Genomic DNA, 16,437 nt, shown 5'->3' on the forward strand with positions numbered 1-16,437 from the left:
GTTTAATATTTATATCAAATATCTATTAATGTATCACGTTTTAACTTGCTTGAAAAATATTCAGCACTTTACATCAATGAGTCTCAAATGTTTTACTGCTAGTAACAAAGTATGTATCATAAATTGAAAATTTTCTAATTATCATATTTAGTTTTGTTAGTGACCATCTTAAAGCTTAATCTAGTGATTTAAATGTATTATCTGATTTACGTAGGTGTACACTTAACTCCTTAATGACTGTTAATATTGAACACGAGCCAGTGGGGCACTGTTCCGAATGTACAAATAAACTGGATGGCTGCTTTGAAGGATTTAGTGAACAGATAAAGTCTGTTTAAGCAAAAGAGGCTTCAGAATGTAAAATCGTGCCTTCGTGCTCATAATCTAGCTCTAATTAATCTATATTCAACTATCCCTATTTTTATTGATAAGAAGAAACAGAAGTTGCAGAGTAGCCACAATATTAGTGCAAATTTAATCTAAGAAGATTTGTCTTTAAATTTCTTGTGGCTTTCTGGACAGTTGTGATCTCTTATTCTTTCGCCTGATGTCTTCTTCCGTGCAGCTGTCAGTTACACCCAGGAGAGTGGTGTCACCTCCAACCGTGACCTTGTAGCACTTCCCTGTCCCCGAAAACTGTGTGTAGCATTACAGAAACAGTTTGAATCTCTCAAAATTTCACATGTACGAAAAGCCTCTGGCCCAATTTTGAAACAGGTTAGAGGAAGACAGTCCCGTGTGCCTTTCTCTCTTCATCCCTATTGCTTCCAGAAATTTCACCAAAAATAAAGCATTTGAGATGTCGATAAAAGATCTATGCTGTTTGATAAGTGATCAAAACAGATGGTATTTTTAGCATATTAGACTAATGTGCATTATCTAGTCTTTCACATCTGGTTCCTTTAAAGGTTTTATATAACACGAGAAGTAAATTCTTGCATTTGTTGATTTTGTTGCTTTTGTTATAATTTATTACTGCCCAGATGATCATGTGTCTTCTTGTTTTCAATTCTTCTTTATTATAGCTTCTATGATAATTTATCAACTAAATTTCATGTTTAATCCTTTGCCATAAGCTAGCTCATTAACAAGTGTTTTTCAGGTAGTATGGGTAATTATTTAAAGTATACATTACCACTGAGGTAAAAAAAATCCCTTCGATATGTCATTTAAACCATTATAACATCATTATTGAGAAGTGGAACATAGGATGAGAGTTTTTTATGTATCTTACCAATATACAACATTACCTGGTTTCATTCAGGGTCACAAGAGAATAATTGTATTTGTAGCTTGCATTCTTTTCTTTTCTTTTTTTTTTCCAACGGGGGCAACCAGTATGTAGCAAAACTTGTCAACTAAGTTCATAAACATTTACAGTAACAATCACTATTAAAATCTAATACGCATATTATAAAATTATAATTTTATTCCTGGTATGGAAATTATTTCTAAATGTCCACATGTCACTGATATATATATATATATATATATATATATATCTCACATATACACACACATATATATATACACATACATGTGTATAACTTTTGTTTCATATATATAGAGAGAGGCGGAGAGAGAGCAGTATATATCTATATAATTAAAATAAAAATATATATTTATTAATATATTTACATATATGTGTATATATGTATAGTCACTCAGACTTCAATGAGAAGAAAAGAGAAAAAAGTGAAAAGAGAAAAAAATGTAACAATTTTGTTTGGTATTTTGCTGCTAGAGTATAAAATACTGATAGCTCAATTAAACGTATGAGCTCATATATATGTATATTCAAATATATATGTAATCTTCCCATTTCTATATATATATACATATATAAATTTATTCTTGTTCAGATAACCCTATATCATACAATGAATTATCCTATAAAAGTTATATAAAAATACCTCATTAGAGAAATGCTGTCCTTTCCATGCTTAGTTTGTTCTTCCATGTATTTTATATACTAATTTGATATTTCACATGTTAACAAGAACTGCCACTTTATTTTATTTTAATAAATAACGGTGCTTGGTTTTGTCCGATTGTCTCCTGTAAGTAAAAAATGCAGTATTTTGTGACATCTACATTGCAATGCTCCGATTTCAATGAAAAAGAGAGAAGAAAAAAATAATTAACTTTGTTTGGTATTTTGCTGCTAGAACATAAAATATTGATAGCTCAATTAAAAATATGAGTTCAAATGAAATGTACTTGCTCATTTCAAATTTATATGCAGTTCATTAAAAAAAAAAGCAGCTATTCTGCAGTCTCTGAATGGGATGTTGTAGAAACAGGATAGTGGACTGGGAAGCAGGAAACTCAGCTTTTGGCCAACTCTACCAGTAACAAACTGTGCCATGGTGGCAATTACTTCATCTCTGGAGTTCTTGGTGTTCGCATTTGGAACATGACAAAGTAAAATTGCACTATCTTTAATGTCATTTCTAGGAGAAAATCCAATGCTATGTGCTTATGGGAAGGATGCTAGAATTTTAAGTATCTTCACACTGTTGTACAAACCACTAAAAATGAAGCACCACTAACAACATATCGAAATATAATTATTTTATATGGTAGTAGGGTGAAATTTGAAAACAGATTGTCATTCTAGAAATATGTGGAAATCCTACCCAGATAAAAAGTAGCAAGGGGATAACAGATAATGGGAAACATAAAGACAGTGAACTGTAATATCTGGAGTATCCTTTCTAATTCTTCATTTTCCACTAAATGTGGTCATTTTCTTCTTGTTGATGCCCTCATTTAAGGCCAACAAATGATTTTGACCTCCTCTAAATCCAGACATGTTTTTCCACACACTTTGATAATTTGCTTCACGGCAAGGACAGACAATGTTTTTAACTTTTGTGTTTAGCAATGCAATGATGTACTGCTTATACTTCATGGTCTGGGCTAAATGTCATCCACAGTGTGTCCCATGATCGCTGTCATTTATAATGTGCTCCTCTATGGCTCTCTAACCCCTTTTTCAGAGGGAATAAGATAACCCTCTTATTTTTATGAATTGGAAAACAATAATTCCTCTAGCTAAGGTGTGTGAGCCCTGGAAGTGAGAACTTTATCAATCTAAATTAGACCAGAAGCATTTTGTTCAGTGAAGTGTAGGCTACAGTTCATTGATTCAGTAACATTAAGTAATTATCATGTTAGAATAACAGCACTTCCTGAACTTCTTAAACTCATTGGTCAATCCACGAATCAATCAATATCTCTCTTCAGAGAAGTGGAATAAAAATTAATGTTCCTATGGATGCTTTAACAGAGTATGTATTTACTACCTTAAGTTTGAGTGAACTGAAAAGATTCTCAAGAAATATTCTAGAATTCAGTATTTTTGTATTGTCTGCATGGGGGGAACCTAACTTGCTTAAAAAGCCCCATTAAGTTATTTGAGCAAAATATGTATCTGCCTGATATTATTCATACCATCCTTAATAATTTTAATTTGGCCTCAGGTTTTGAGTTTATACTCATGTGTTACGTGCTTTTAAACATCATAGATATATTTGAAGGACATATTTAGGAAAAATGAAGACGCGAGCTAGGTGAGAATGAAGAAAGGAATTAAAAAAGGGCTTCTGTTTTGCAGGTAAATATTCAAAAGGAAATAGAGAACAGGCTACAAATGTATGGTGTGCAGATAGAATTATTTCTGAAAAGTATTTTTTTTCCAAAATGCAATATCTGTCTTTCTTCGTGTTCCATCTGTCTAGATAGCTGATCTATAATGAGCTGAAGAAGAGATTTTGATCTTTCCTAAGAGTGTTTTGTCAATGATCAGAAAGAACTGGTTTCATTTTTTTCCAAGTTGAACTAGAATGTCATAAATCAAGAAAGGTGAAGTTTCTCAGCAAAAGGGGTAGTAAATGCACTGAACCTTTACAAGTCGGTATAGTATTGTATTTTTCCTTTTTTTTTTTTTTTGGTGTGTGTGTGTAAAATGTATTGATAAAAGAATCTGTGCACCTCTGACACTTTTGGAGGCAAATGAAAATATCATGGGGAGAGAACAAAGATGAGGTTAGCAGGATCCTTCCTAACCAAAGAATTTATAAAACATAAAACAAGTTGGACCCGTTTTAAAACTGCAAGACAAGACACTCACATGCATTTGTATGAAAAAAAGAGAAACTTCATAGTGTTAACTGAGTTTTTTATCATTATGTTCTTTTCAGTGATTTTTAGCTTCGATTTCAATTTTAATATTGAAATTTGCCTCCACTTACTTAAGTCTGTATTTAAATGTATGTATGTGCACAGTATGTGTACATTGTTTTAGTCTCCTAGGTGTGTATGTTTATCTAAGCAGAATTTATGGACTGCCTCACGTCTTCAGTAAAAACCTTTAATGAAGATGGAGACTGCTTCTCAGAAACAAAATACATTTCTATATTTCTAACTCAATTTTACTGCCTTTGGTGCAGTGACTAATAACAAACATATAGTTCATTACAGAATTCCAAACTGCCCGTTAATAATTAGTTATCATTAAGGAATATTAATTCCACCCCCCCAGCATCCAGGTACTGCAGCCAGGGGTTAACTAAAAAGTTCAGTTTAGGGGAAGACATACTAATGCAAACCTCAAAATATAAAATGTTATTGAGGATCAATAAGCATCCTTTTATATTTCATGTCTTTCTTGGTCTAGTCTGGAAGCCAAATTTTGGGTTCTCCCTCACCACTGCTGAGTATAGTCTTTAGTATTTAGCAATTCAGTTCTCTTTTCATCTCTAGTTTTCTTCACTTTTTTCAGTCCAAATCCTCCTTTTCATTTTCATTGCCAGCTAAGAATGTGTTCTTTTTATTGGGCTAGTCCTTTAATAAATATATTAGGTAGTGCTAGCTGCTATAACAAAAAGACCACATATAGTGTGATGGTTGAAGTATATTAGAGGGATTTTTTCCCCTTGTTCACTTACTGACCAGATAAGAGTTGTTCTTGATCTGAGGCATGATCCTGCACCTTCAGAAACAAACTAGCAAGGGCTTTGTCATCTTCTTTAAGGAAAAAACAAACAAAACTCTTGGATTGGGTTGCCCATCTGCCAGTCACACAGTCATCCAGAAGGGGAGAGGAGCATAGCAGAGTGTTTGGGATGTCTTAATGGGTCAAGCCTACAAAACAAACAATCTCTTCTGCTCACAATCCTTTGTCGTTTAACTGTATGTTCACGCTTAATTGAAAAAGTAAGATGGGCAATGCAATCTACCTGTAAAGACAGACAGGAAGATGAAGAAAGCATTTTCTTTTTTTTTTTTTTTTCAAGATTTTATTTATTTATTTGACAGAGAGAGAGACAGCCAGTGAGAGAGGGAACACAAGCAGGGGGAGTGGGAGAAGAAGAAGCAGGCTCATAGTGGAGGAGCCTGATGTGGGGCTCGATCCCATACCGCCAGAATCACGCCCTGAGCCGAAGGCAGACACTTAAGGACTGCACCACCCAGGCGCCCCAGAAAGCATTTTCATAAACAGCTTAGCTGTCCCTGCACAAGAAAGTCACTTGACTCTAAGTGAAACTTTTGTGCATTTAACCCTGCCACAAAAACACCTGTATCTCTATTTTCAGATGAGAGATAGGGTCACTTAAACAGTCTTTTACTGGTCAAATATACATACGTATTAATTGCTTACTGAGTTTTTACTTAGTTGACTTACTGCTTTTCTATCCAATGGTAATGCTTGCAGGCACATTTTTATCTTAGATTTGATCAATTATGTACGATATCATTCTGAGAAAGACTGAAGATTGCTGCTTACTGGTTTAATGTCCTTGATTTTTCTGTACTTAAAGTTTCATGAAGGGGGTGCCTGGGTGGCTCAGGTCATGATCCCAGGATCCTGGGAATGAACCCTGTGTCATTGGGCTTCCTGCTCAGCAGGGAGCCTGCTTCTCTCTCTCTCTCTCTCTCCTTCTGCCCCTCCCCACTGCTCGTTCTCTCTCTCTCAAATAAATAAAAATCTCTAAAAAAGAAAAAGAAGGTTTCATGAAGATTAGGATCCATTTCAATATTGATCATTCCTGATACCTAGTAGTAAGATCGATGCATTTTTTTATGGTAAGTATCAAAGTAATATGTATAAATGTGTGTTTAATGAATGAAAAAGACAAAAAGTTGATGAGATGGATAATTTCTTTTAAATAATAATTATATTATTGACTCCAGTAGATGAGATATTTCCTTTTTAAAGAGAAAATGTTATTCCTAGGGAGAAAAACAGGAATTTCATTTTTGAAGCATATACTTCTAGCTTTGCAAGTTATCTTATATTTGAAGAACTTGTCTTTGATTACCCTTGATACATAGCTTTTGCACTTTCATTTAATTCTTTGCCTGCATTTTTCAACCTCACACCACATTTCCTCTGTATCCTTTTACTTTCTCCAAAGAATGTGAATTTTAGCTCCAGCTGAAAATTTACCAAAGAGTCTAAGAACAGACATGATAGACATTGTCTATCAACAAACAAATGCACAGCCTCTTAGTTGAGATGGACAAAAATATTATTCATTTGCCTTCGTATGCATATGGATGTTTTAAATTTAATGTGAATAGCTTACAGACATTTTATATGGCATTATTCATGGTGGAATTTCTTGTCATGAGAAAGAAACAATTAATAAAAGAAAGGCAATTATTTTCAGCAGTTTAAAGAGGAAGATTTAATGAAACATTTATATATGGTAGTACAGTCACCATATGCAAAACAGCATAAACAAAGATCCATTTTAATATAAAGATATTGAAAAGTTTTCATTTTTAAAAACAATTTCATGGTATATTTTATTTAATGCCCATTCTTTATTACTTTCAGCTGAAAAAATATTATCCTCATGAACATTTTTATCAGTCTTATGCCACGAGACAGATTACTACTTTTTTTTATACTGAGAAAGCTCTGAAATTAGAAAAATTAAAGTTTTCTTTAAGCCTTCATTTTTAGTCTTTATTTTCCCAAAGGATTATGAAGTCTTCCATCCTACTCGATCATCTTATTTAAGTCAGACATAACATCATGTGCTGTAGTTATTTTGGATGATATTGGTAACTGTTCTTAGCATTCAGAAGACCATGAAAATACTGGGAAAGCCTCAAAGTTGAATAGTTTATAGTTAATAACCAGTAGGTCCACCAGACTCAGGATGATAAATCTTCATAATATTTAAAAATGATTTAAGAAGTTTTCCTTCAATTTTTCTGTGTGTGTATAGTTGTGCAGCTAAGTTATTACCAATCAGTTGCATCTAGAAAATACACATACATAGACACACAAAACACACAACTCTGTCTCTCTCTCTGCATACACACACATACCCACACCCATGATGATGAAAATAAGTCCTTCACTGTAGCAATTTTATCATGTAATTTTAATAAACCTACATCAAAAATAAGGTGTGAACAAAGTCAAATTTAGAAGTAAACAGAATGTTTAATAGAAATATATTTAAAAAGGCATCTACGTAAAGGACTAAAGAACTGAAGTATCGAATAACAAGTTAAGACTTAAACCTTTAAATGTTCATTTACCAGAATTACTTTGTAAACTTTACAATTATTTCAAATCTTGGAGAGCATTCGCATTTCTGCAAAACAATTAAAATTATCCTACTTCAAAAGCTTTTTGCTCTATAATAGTGTAATGGCATTACTGCTGATAGCATTGATTCCATTAATGCAGGAATTAATAATATGCTGGTACCTGGCTCAGGTCTTACATACATAGTTCAAGATATTTGCATAACATTTAACAGGTTGTGATGACTATGCTGTAGCTATATAAGCCTGAAAAATAAAATCCGTTCAGAATGCCTTAAGATAATCATTTTCATTCAGAATTGTATAAACTTGAGTTTTCTGTCTATGCAGACTTCTGTTCTTTAGCTCTTAGATATTTTTGACTCCTTCAAATTATACTCTATAAAATAGATTTGATGCTACACTAGGTGAATTTGTGTATTACAAGATTACTAGAGGTTGATCTTCCATTATTTCAGTTACATACAATCTGATACAATAAACTTACTCACTGACATGCAAAACGAATTATGCTCTCACTTATGAGAAAACCATGCTCCAACACACAGTTGCTATTCAAATAAATTCATTCACGCCTACATGTTATTAGGTACTAAATTACCTTTAAAATAATTCAGTAATTTAAAAAGTAGAAGATTTTTATTAAAGGATTTTTAGAGCAAAAGAAGAAATGTAATTTTAGCACAGGCAACCATTTCTAACATGAATTCGCTGATCTAGAAAATTACTTTAATGCACATATCAATATACAAGCCAGTTGCTTATATTTCAGCAATTTAAAAAAAATCTATGTATTCATTTTTTGTGTGTAATGAAAATATATAAGCAATTTTCATAGCAAAATCATAATTTTGACTTTATTACTGTTATTCCAGGAAATGAAGTTTTAATTGATAAGTTTTTACTTAATTAATTAAAATTAATAACAAGTACAAAATGGGAAAGCATAATTCATTCTAGGTTTAGTGTAATCTTTCTGTATTGAGAAAATTAAATGTATTGATAGAAAAATGCATCTTTAACTTGTTTATGATAAAAGAGACCTGGTAGCACTTAATTTAAGATTTGAAAAAAAGGACATTCATCTTAAGAAGAATATGAAAGAAAGAGAATATTATTTTATTAAATACCATTACTTAGATGTCTCAAATTCATGTACATTACTGAACTCAAATCATTTTCATTTTTAATATCGTTTTAAAACTCCATGCCTATTATAATGTTTGGCATACAGTGGACATTGAATAAATTGTTTCTGGGTGGGTAGCTGAATAGAAAATTATTTAATATGAGATCTAGTTTGAAATTCCTATCTTGCCATTCCCTAGCTCTTTACTTTAAAACTTATGACTTACCATTATTTATGCTGTTGATGACAGTAATATACATCTTGAAGTTATTTCTGCTCTTTACTTAGAGGAGACTATATTTTTGTGCAGCAGGGAAATGTAATATTTCAACGTAAGTGGTAAGGCATTTTTAACATTTTTTAAATTTCTAATACTTTACATAAATAAACACCCAAGGATAATTGTTTTTACTTTCCAATTATGTTGATTATATCTATTTACTCAAAGATTTCCGTGNAATGTAATATTTCAACGTAAGTGGTAAGGCATTTTTAACATTTTTTAAATTTCTAATACTTTACATAAATAAACACCCAAGGATAATTGTTTTTACTTTCCAATTATGTTGATTATATCTATTTACTCAAAGATTTCCGTGTTAAAAGAGAAATATTAATCCCATATGACTTTTGTTATATGCTAAGTATTTGAAAAACAGGGCATATCTTTTGTATGCCTGAAACTTCTGCTAAATAATATGACTTGATTTGATATGGTCTTTGAATCACAATTTAATTCATTCCTGTTTATTTGTTCCTCTAGTATAAATCAGGTTATACATTATTTATTCATGTTTCCTTTTAAACCATCTCAAATTCATTGCTTATTATATTTCCAAAGTGTACATAAATATGCATATATTTCTTTCTCTAACTTTCATCTACTTATGCAAATTTTTCATTTTATATTTCAGCATTATCATTTTCATAAATAAATTCCTTATGACATTCTTCTCATGACATTCTAATGTATCTAGTTGCATGGAGCTTATTTGCTGTGTTTTAAACTCATGTTTTCATGCTTGGTTCTTCTTTCACCTTTTCCCATATTTCTCTGCTCTTCTTTTTTTGTCTTACCCTTCTATTCCAATATTCCTGATTTAAAATAAAATTTCATTTACAGAAAGTTTTCCCACAATTTACATCACTCAATACAAATGTATAAAATCAGTGCTCAGTAAGGACCTTACCTTAGGGGCACCTGGGAAGCTCAGTTGTTAAGCATCTGACTTTGGCTCAGGGCGTGATCCCAGAGTCCTGGGGTCGAGCCCTGCATCAGACTCCCTGCTCTGCTGGGAGCCTGCTTCTTCCTCTCCCACTACCCCTGCTTGTGTTCCCTCTCTTGTTGGCTGTTTCTCTCTCTCCGTTAAATAAATAAAAATCTAAAAAAAAAAGAACCTTACCTTAAATTGGCAAACTTACAACCAAACCAATTTATAGAATACTTTTTCAAGTGTCCCAATTTAGAGCAGCAATAGAAGCTAGTCAGGACCACACAGAAATGACAAACTTCAGGAGCAAACTTTAAAAATCAAAGTGGGTGAACTCACTATTGTTACATCCCATGTCATATGCATTTGGCAAGGTATGCATAGGTACGGGTCCTATCCTCTTCAACACCTCAACCAGGGAACAGTAGGAAAATACTTTTGATTTCTGTATGAAGGCAAGAGAAGGTGATCTAGTCTATCCATTTGGACGGGACCTAATTTGGCTAGTGTAACTCTAGCAAGAGAAAAAACTTTTGGAAATGTTTAGGGGGAAGAAGATGATGAGAATCGATTGTTAATGTGTTTTTATTGTTTGGTGGTTAAAAATGCACTTATTGAAAAGCATTATTTAGAAGGGTACCATTTCTATTTCCTGTTGAAGGAATATTTCAGCATCAACATATATACATACACAGTTCTAAATAAAAATAATTGTTTTATTATTACTATAACTCATATGGTTTATATATATATGATGTCAGTTACCTCCTATTGTTTTTCTAACTTGTCAGTCTACTTGTTTAGCCTCATCACTTAGCCTCAGGTTCCCTTTCTCCTAAAGTTGCTTTGATTCATTTTTACTTGTCCATTTAACTATCTCTCTCCATCTGAGCAGAAACTTTTGCATGCCATTCTAAGGACACTTTTGTCATATGCTTTGTTTGCATTGTGTACTACAGAAATAAATCCCTCTTGCCAAATGCACATGATAGTGCATGCTTTCCTTCAGCACAAGAGGACTTATGACTTGATTAGATGTAAATACTGTTAAATCTAAGATGGAATTTTGCTCTAAACCATTGTCCACTTATACGATTGTGAATATAATAGGGAGATTCTAAGTATTTCATGACCACAGGTCTGTATGGGTCATATTTTTGGTCAAAGGAGAATGTGCGTGTTTATATAACTTGATGTTTTTTTGCAGTCAGTGTTTCCTTTTAAACATAAAATTTATTTTTAGATGACTTCATATTTGTAAAGCACCTCTCAGAAACAATCATACCATGCCTAAATTCTCCCTGTTCAACCTGGGCATCTTTTTAATTATTCTCTATATGCTACACACCGTAGATCATGTGTTCTTATGATATTGGTGGTCACTCCCAATAGACATGACTCTGATCTTCTATAAACTTGGTTTTCCTGTAATATTTGAAGTATGAAAATCTTTCATTCTTAATTTTTCCCTGCCTTTGGATGTACCACTCTCTCTTCAGTAATCAACTATTTTAGTCTCCTAATCCAATAGCCGCTGTTTTTTTCATGTTACCCTACATCTTTTTGCTTGGGTAGTTGCTTTCTACATTGAATCTGGGCTTGACCCTGTGACTACTTTTGGCCAATGGGACAATAACAAACTTGAAATAAGAAAAGACTTGAAAAATGCTTGATCATTGGGTTATACTCTTGGGAGCTAGGAGCCATGATATCAAGCCCAGTCACCACCTGTCATCCCAGATGACACCAGCCTATCCCCAGAAGCAGAGCCCCCAAAAGCAGATGACTGGTAATTGGCCATAGATGTATTAGGGAGCACAGCCAAGATTATAACAACTGCGAGTGAAGCCCACTACAAATTGACACTTCACAGAACTGTGTATTACAAAAATGATAGTTAATGTATGGCACTGTTTTGGGTGGTTTGCTAAAATGAAAAAAATTAACAAATATACTACTTTTCTTTTTGTGCCTAGATCTTAATTAGTGACACCACTATCTATTCTGTCATCTGTCTGGAAAACCAAAGTCTTTTTCAATTGTCTTCTTTCTATTCTGTCTTTCATCAGTTGATCTTTAATTCTTGCTGTGTTTTTTTTATCTTGCTGTTATTTAAACCTCAAAGTATTTTAATACTGAAATAATTGAAAGTTTTATAAAATTAATATATATTTTTGATTATTTTATATATGCTAGAATTATTAAGGCAACAACTAGAAGTACAATGATTTGTTCATTTTGGGATATGGACTTAAGTGCCTCTCTCCACCCTTAGGTTCTATATTCCATATCTCTTTCATAACACACAATATTTCGATTGTCTTATATGGTGTAGGTATGGGCCTATTGTTTATTCTTTAATTTTATGTTATTTCATTAATCCTGAGCCTTCTGAAAGGTTTTTAAAGTCTTCTTTCTCAAAAATAATATAGAGAATGAAAAGATAGTCTATTTATTGAGGCTTTTTTTCATTTATAAAAACTAAGAATTGTGTCTCTGGTTGTTTCACTAAGATGTAAAATCTCCATCATCTTGATTCCTTGTTTAACCAAAGACTGTTTGCACAGCTTGCAAGGAATACTTTTGTAGGCAATTAAATCTCTACAGTGCCTCTGTCTCATGGCTATGTTTGCCAGCTTTCTGGACCAGAATTTCTATTCTCATTTACAAAGCTAAGTACTACCCACAAAATCCTTGAAGGAATTTAAAATGACGTTTCTGACAATTAGAGAACAAGGGGGGAGACTCTTAAACATTTGGCATTGGATAGTTATATGACTGAGTGTCTTTTCTTATTATACCTATCATAAGTGCTATGCACAGGAAATGTTTTAAAATATTGCCAATATTTCTTAGCTACTTATACCTTGCTACTTCACTCAGAAAGACATGCCCTTTCTAAAGTAATCATGGAAACAAATGAAACAAGTCTTCTGTCAAGCACCCAGTCAACATAGCTTTGTGAGTGGGTTGAGTATATCATAGGGCATTGTCAATGTTGACCGTATTGAAACAACTCCTATCAAGTATTATAGTCTGTGGTATGCTTCTACACTTTGTTATTTCTTTTCATTTGCATCTAATGTGTCTTACTCATAGTAGGTGTTCAATAAATAATGTTAGAATAAGTAAAAATTAACAAACAGTAAGTTATTTCTCTATTCATATTTCTTTCCTTACTTTTTTATTCCTGTGTCAGCAGGAAATATATCCTATTATACTATAATAAAGGGGGAAATACATAGTTTTGGAGTCTAAGAAACATATGCCACCTCTTAAAAATTTTCCCTTTAAATTAATGTGTTGGTTAGAGGAGAAAACTTATATAGAGGTGAGAGAGAATTCTAAAATACAGAATTTGAATATAGATGATAAAAATCTAAATCTCATAAAACTGATGGACACTTTGCTGGGTCAGTGTGAGTGAGGACGGGCAGATGGAGAGACAGATATGGGACAGCTACATGAATTTAATTATATTGCATTCTTGAGAATATATATTTAAAATTCAGCTAAATAACAATGATATTCTAAAAAAGTGCTAAGGCTAATCCTTTGTTTTTTCCTTGGAAATTTTTATCAAAATTGAGCCTGCTATTGCTACTTTTTTTTAACATGACGTCAACAAAATGTAAAATAAGTTTAGTAATCTGAGGTAGTTTTTCCATTCATATAAGAAAAATATTATTAGAAATAAACAAGTGTCCTACTTTTTATATTCAGATTCTTTTTTTTTTCCTGGTTTATATCTTAAAACAACTAGCATATTCAAGGATTAGATCTATGTGTTTGGACAAATGCTGTTGTATTATGTGATAAACAGAAGCGTTTATAGGGATTTGGTTAAATGAAGTAGCAAATGCACAAAAATAAGCATTAAAAATGGCTTAATACTCAATTCAAACCACTGATGACCACTATTTATGGATAAGAGCGTACCTATTTTCTCACCAACACTTCTGCTTTCTATTTGGCATGCATCCAAATTTCTGCTGTGTTAACATTTGCTCCTGGGAGGAGATGAAGGAAAAAAGGTCCATAAGGTTTCCATTGGCCCAGATAGTAGAAACATCTGCTGGATTCATGAGCAGCTTGCTGGCCCAAGTCAACAGGGAGAGTTGATGCTTATCAACCCTGCCATATGAGTCGGTATTTCCTGTGCCCTGGGGCTACACAAGCTTAATCAGGAAAAAATAAGGAAGAGCATTACATGTCAAAATTCCCTCATTAAATAAGCATTATATATTTTTAAAGTAACTATCATGGCATTATAAATTATGAGTTTAGTACTAATGAAATTCAAATTGTAACAAGTAGCAGATTTTATTGAATTTTATCATTCATTTTTCAATTTTGAGTAATGATGGATTCCATGCATTCAGAACTTTGCTTATGGAGATTTGACCCTTAAATGTGTAGAGTTTGTTGTTCTTGCTGAGAAAAAGGTTGTCAGAAAATTATGTACCACATTTTTTTTTTCATAGTCATCTTTGTAGGTAACTTTAAATTAGCTAGTCAATTATTTAAATGTGAGATTTGGGATTAGAGTCCTGAATATAAATTTGATGAATTATTACTAAATATAATTATTGATTTTTAACACGCAGATTTGCTATTTCAGAAACAGTTGTATTCAGAAGTGTATACTTATTGCCATGTTGTTGCCAATACCCTATATACACTTGCAATTTTTGTTTTGTATTGTTTTTACAGTTGCTCTCTGAGTCTGTGGCTTATCCTATTCAGTGCCCTAAATTTGAAAAATCTGTACCCTCCAAGGATTTGTTAAAATTTTCGTAAAATACAGCAATGGATGGATATCTAAATTTAAGCAATGAGACGTATCAGCTGTTTCTAATAATATGCATCATGTAATATATATTTTTATTTATATATTATATATAGAGAAAAATATATCTTATATTTATCTATCTGTATTTATCTATGTATCTAACATAGCATACATCTTTGGTTTCAGATCTGTCAAAGCATGTAAAACTAGGAATTTGAAATGAAAATCAGTTGTTGCACAAATTATATGTAGAATTCATGAAATTTGGCAGTCTGTTTAGTTTCAATCTGGTCTGGAAAGGAAATAGGACAAATAGGAACAGTTTTGAGCATGAATAATGTGATTACTCTATTCTTATTAGAGGAGCATTTACCTCAGTAGATAGACTATGCAGAAAGTATCCTTTTTGTTAATCTGATATTCTGGTTGCCGAGCCCACTTTACTAGAGCAGCAGCACAATTCTTGGTTTCATGTATATGATAATATCCATGAGACACAACAGGTTTTATCCGACATCAAATGTATCCAAAGGTCACAAGACAAGTGATACAACAAGGATGTCAAGAACTAGCAGAAGCTCTGTGACTCTGAAATGCTTCAGAGTGTGCCCAGTTACTCCTTATTCAAGACTACTGCATCGATTTAGGTAAAACACCTCAGAGAGAAGCCTCCAGCTCTGGAGTCTATTCAGTTTTTTTGCCTTTTTTTTTTTAAGATTTTATTTATTTACTTGAGAGAGAGAGTGAAAGAGAACAAGCAGGAGGAGAGGCAGAGAGGGAGAAGCAGGCTCCCTGCTGGCAGGGAGCCCAACTCTGGTCTTGATCCCAGGACCCCACCAGGATCATGACCTGAGCAGAAGGCAGACGCTTAACCCACTGAGCCAGACAGGAGCCCCTGAGTTTTGATGCCTTTGTAGGCATGCAGCCTTCACAAGATTATGTCACCAGTTACCATTCTCTGGTACAACGTCATTCAGTCAATCCTCATTTATTATTCAGTAAATATTCCCAACAATGAAATGTAGATGCTTAGTCTAGTGCACAGCCACCTCCCCAGTTCTCCTTTATTTTGAATCCAGTATACACCTATGAACTCCTTGAACTGCAAAGATGATTCAACCAGAGTCAACTTTTTAGGACTTTCTCAAACTAAAGGAAAGACCAAGAACCAGCTGTTAACCCTTTCTTTCCAATATTGTAGTGAAGAGATCACTGGTGTTGCTACCAATACTTTTTTTTCAGTTATCATTTTGCAGCCATCTCTCCAGAACATGTGTTCTTAAAATTTCAGGAATCAGTTGAGATATTTTCAATTCCATCTCTATTTTATTGAAGTTTAATTTTAATAATTTCCATTTGAAACATTCCAATTCATTATAATTTTCTGTTAACAGATTAAAAATGTAGTAACCCCAAAAAGGGATATGAGAAGATGGCATTAATTCTTTCTCTGCTTCATCAGAAGTAGAATTCTTTGAGCCAACTTATCTGTACAAATCTATACAAAGTATCAAGTTTCATTTTAATATTTTCCCACAGCAGTTTCCACTTGCTCTCATAGGGCAGTGTTTCCCCTAGATCTAATGTGGCACTACAAAGGACCTGAACATCAAAGCATGTAAACATGGACAAGATGGGTGAAATCAACATTAATGAAATCTTTGTGCATTCAGAAATGATCAAACAGTGAAAAACACATCCTATTAACCACTGTGTTATTACATTTTTTTTTT

The 16,437-nt window shown here is 32.9% G+C and overlaps 1 protein-coding gene across 1 annotated transcript in view; it reads left to right on the forward strand.

Moving 5' to 3' along the window:
* Positions 1-16,437, forward strand: part of CADM2 (cell adhesion molecule 2) — a 309,124-nt gene that overhangs the window by 37,611 nt on the left and 255,076 nt on the right. The gene's annotated exons all lie outside the window — the stretch shown is intronic.

The sequence above is a fragment of the Ailuropoda melanoleuca genome, chromosome 1, assembly GCF_002007445.2.
Source record: "Ailuropoda melanoleuca isolate Jingjing chromosome 1, ASM200744v2, whole genome shotgun sequence".
Classification (NCBI taxonomy): domain Eukaryota; kingdom Metazoa; phylum Chordata; class Mammalia; order Carnivora; family Ursidae; genus Ailuropoda; species Ailuropoda melanoleuca.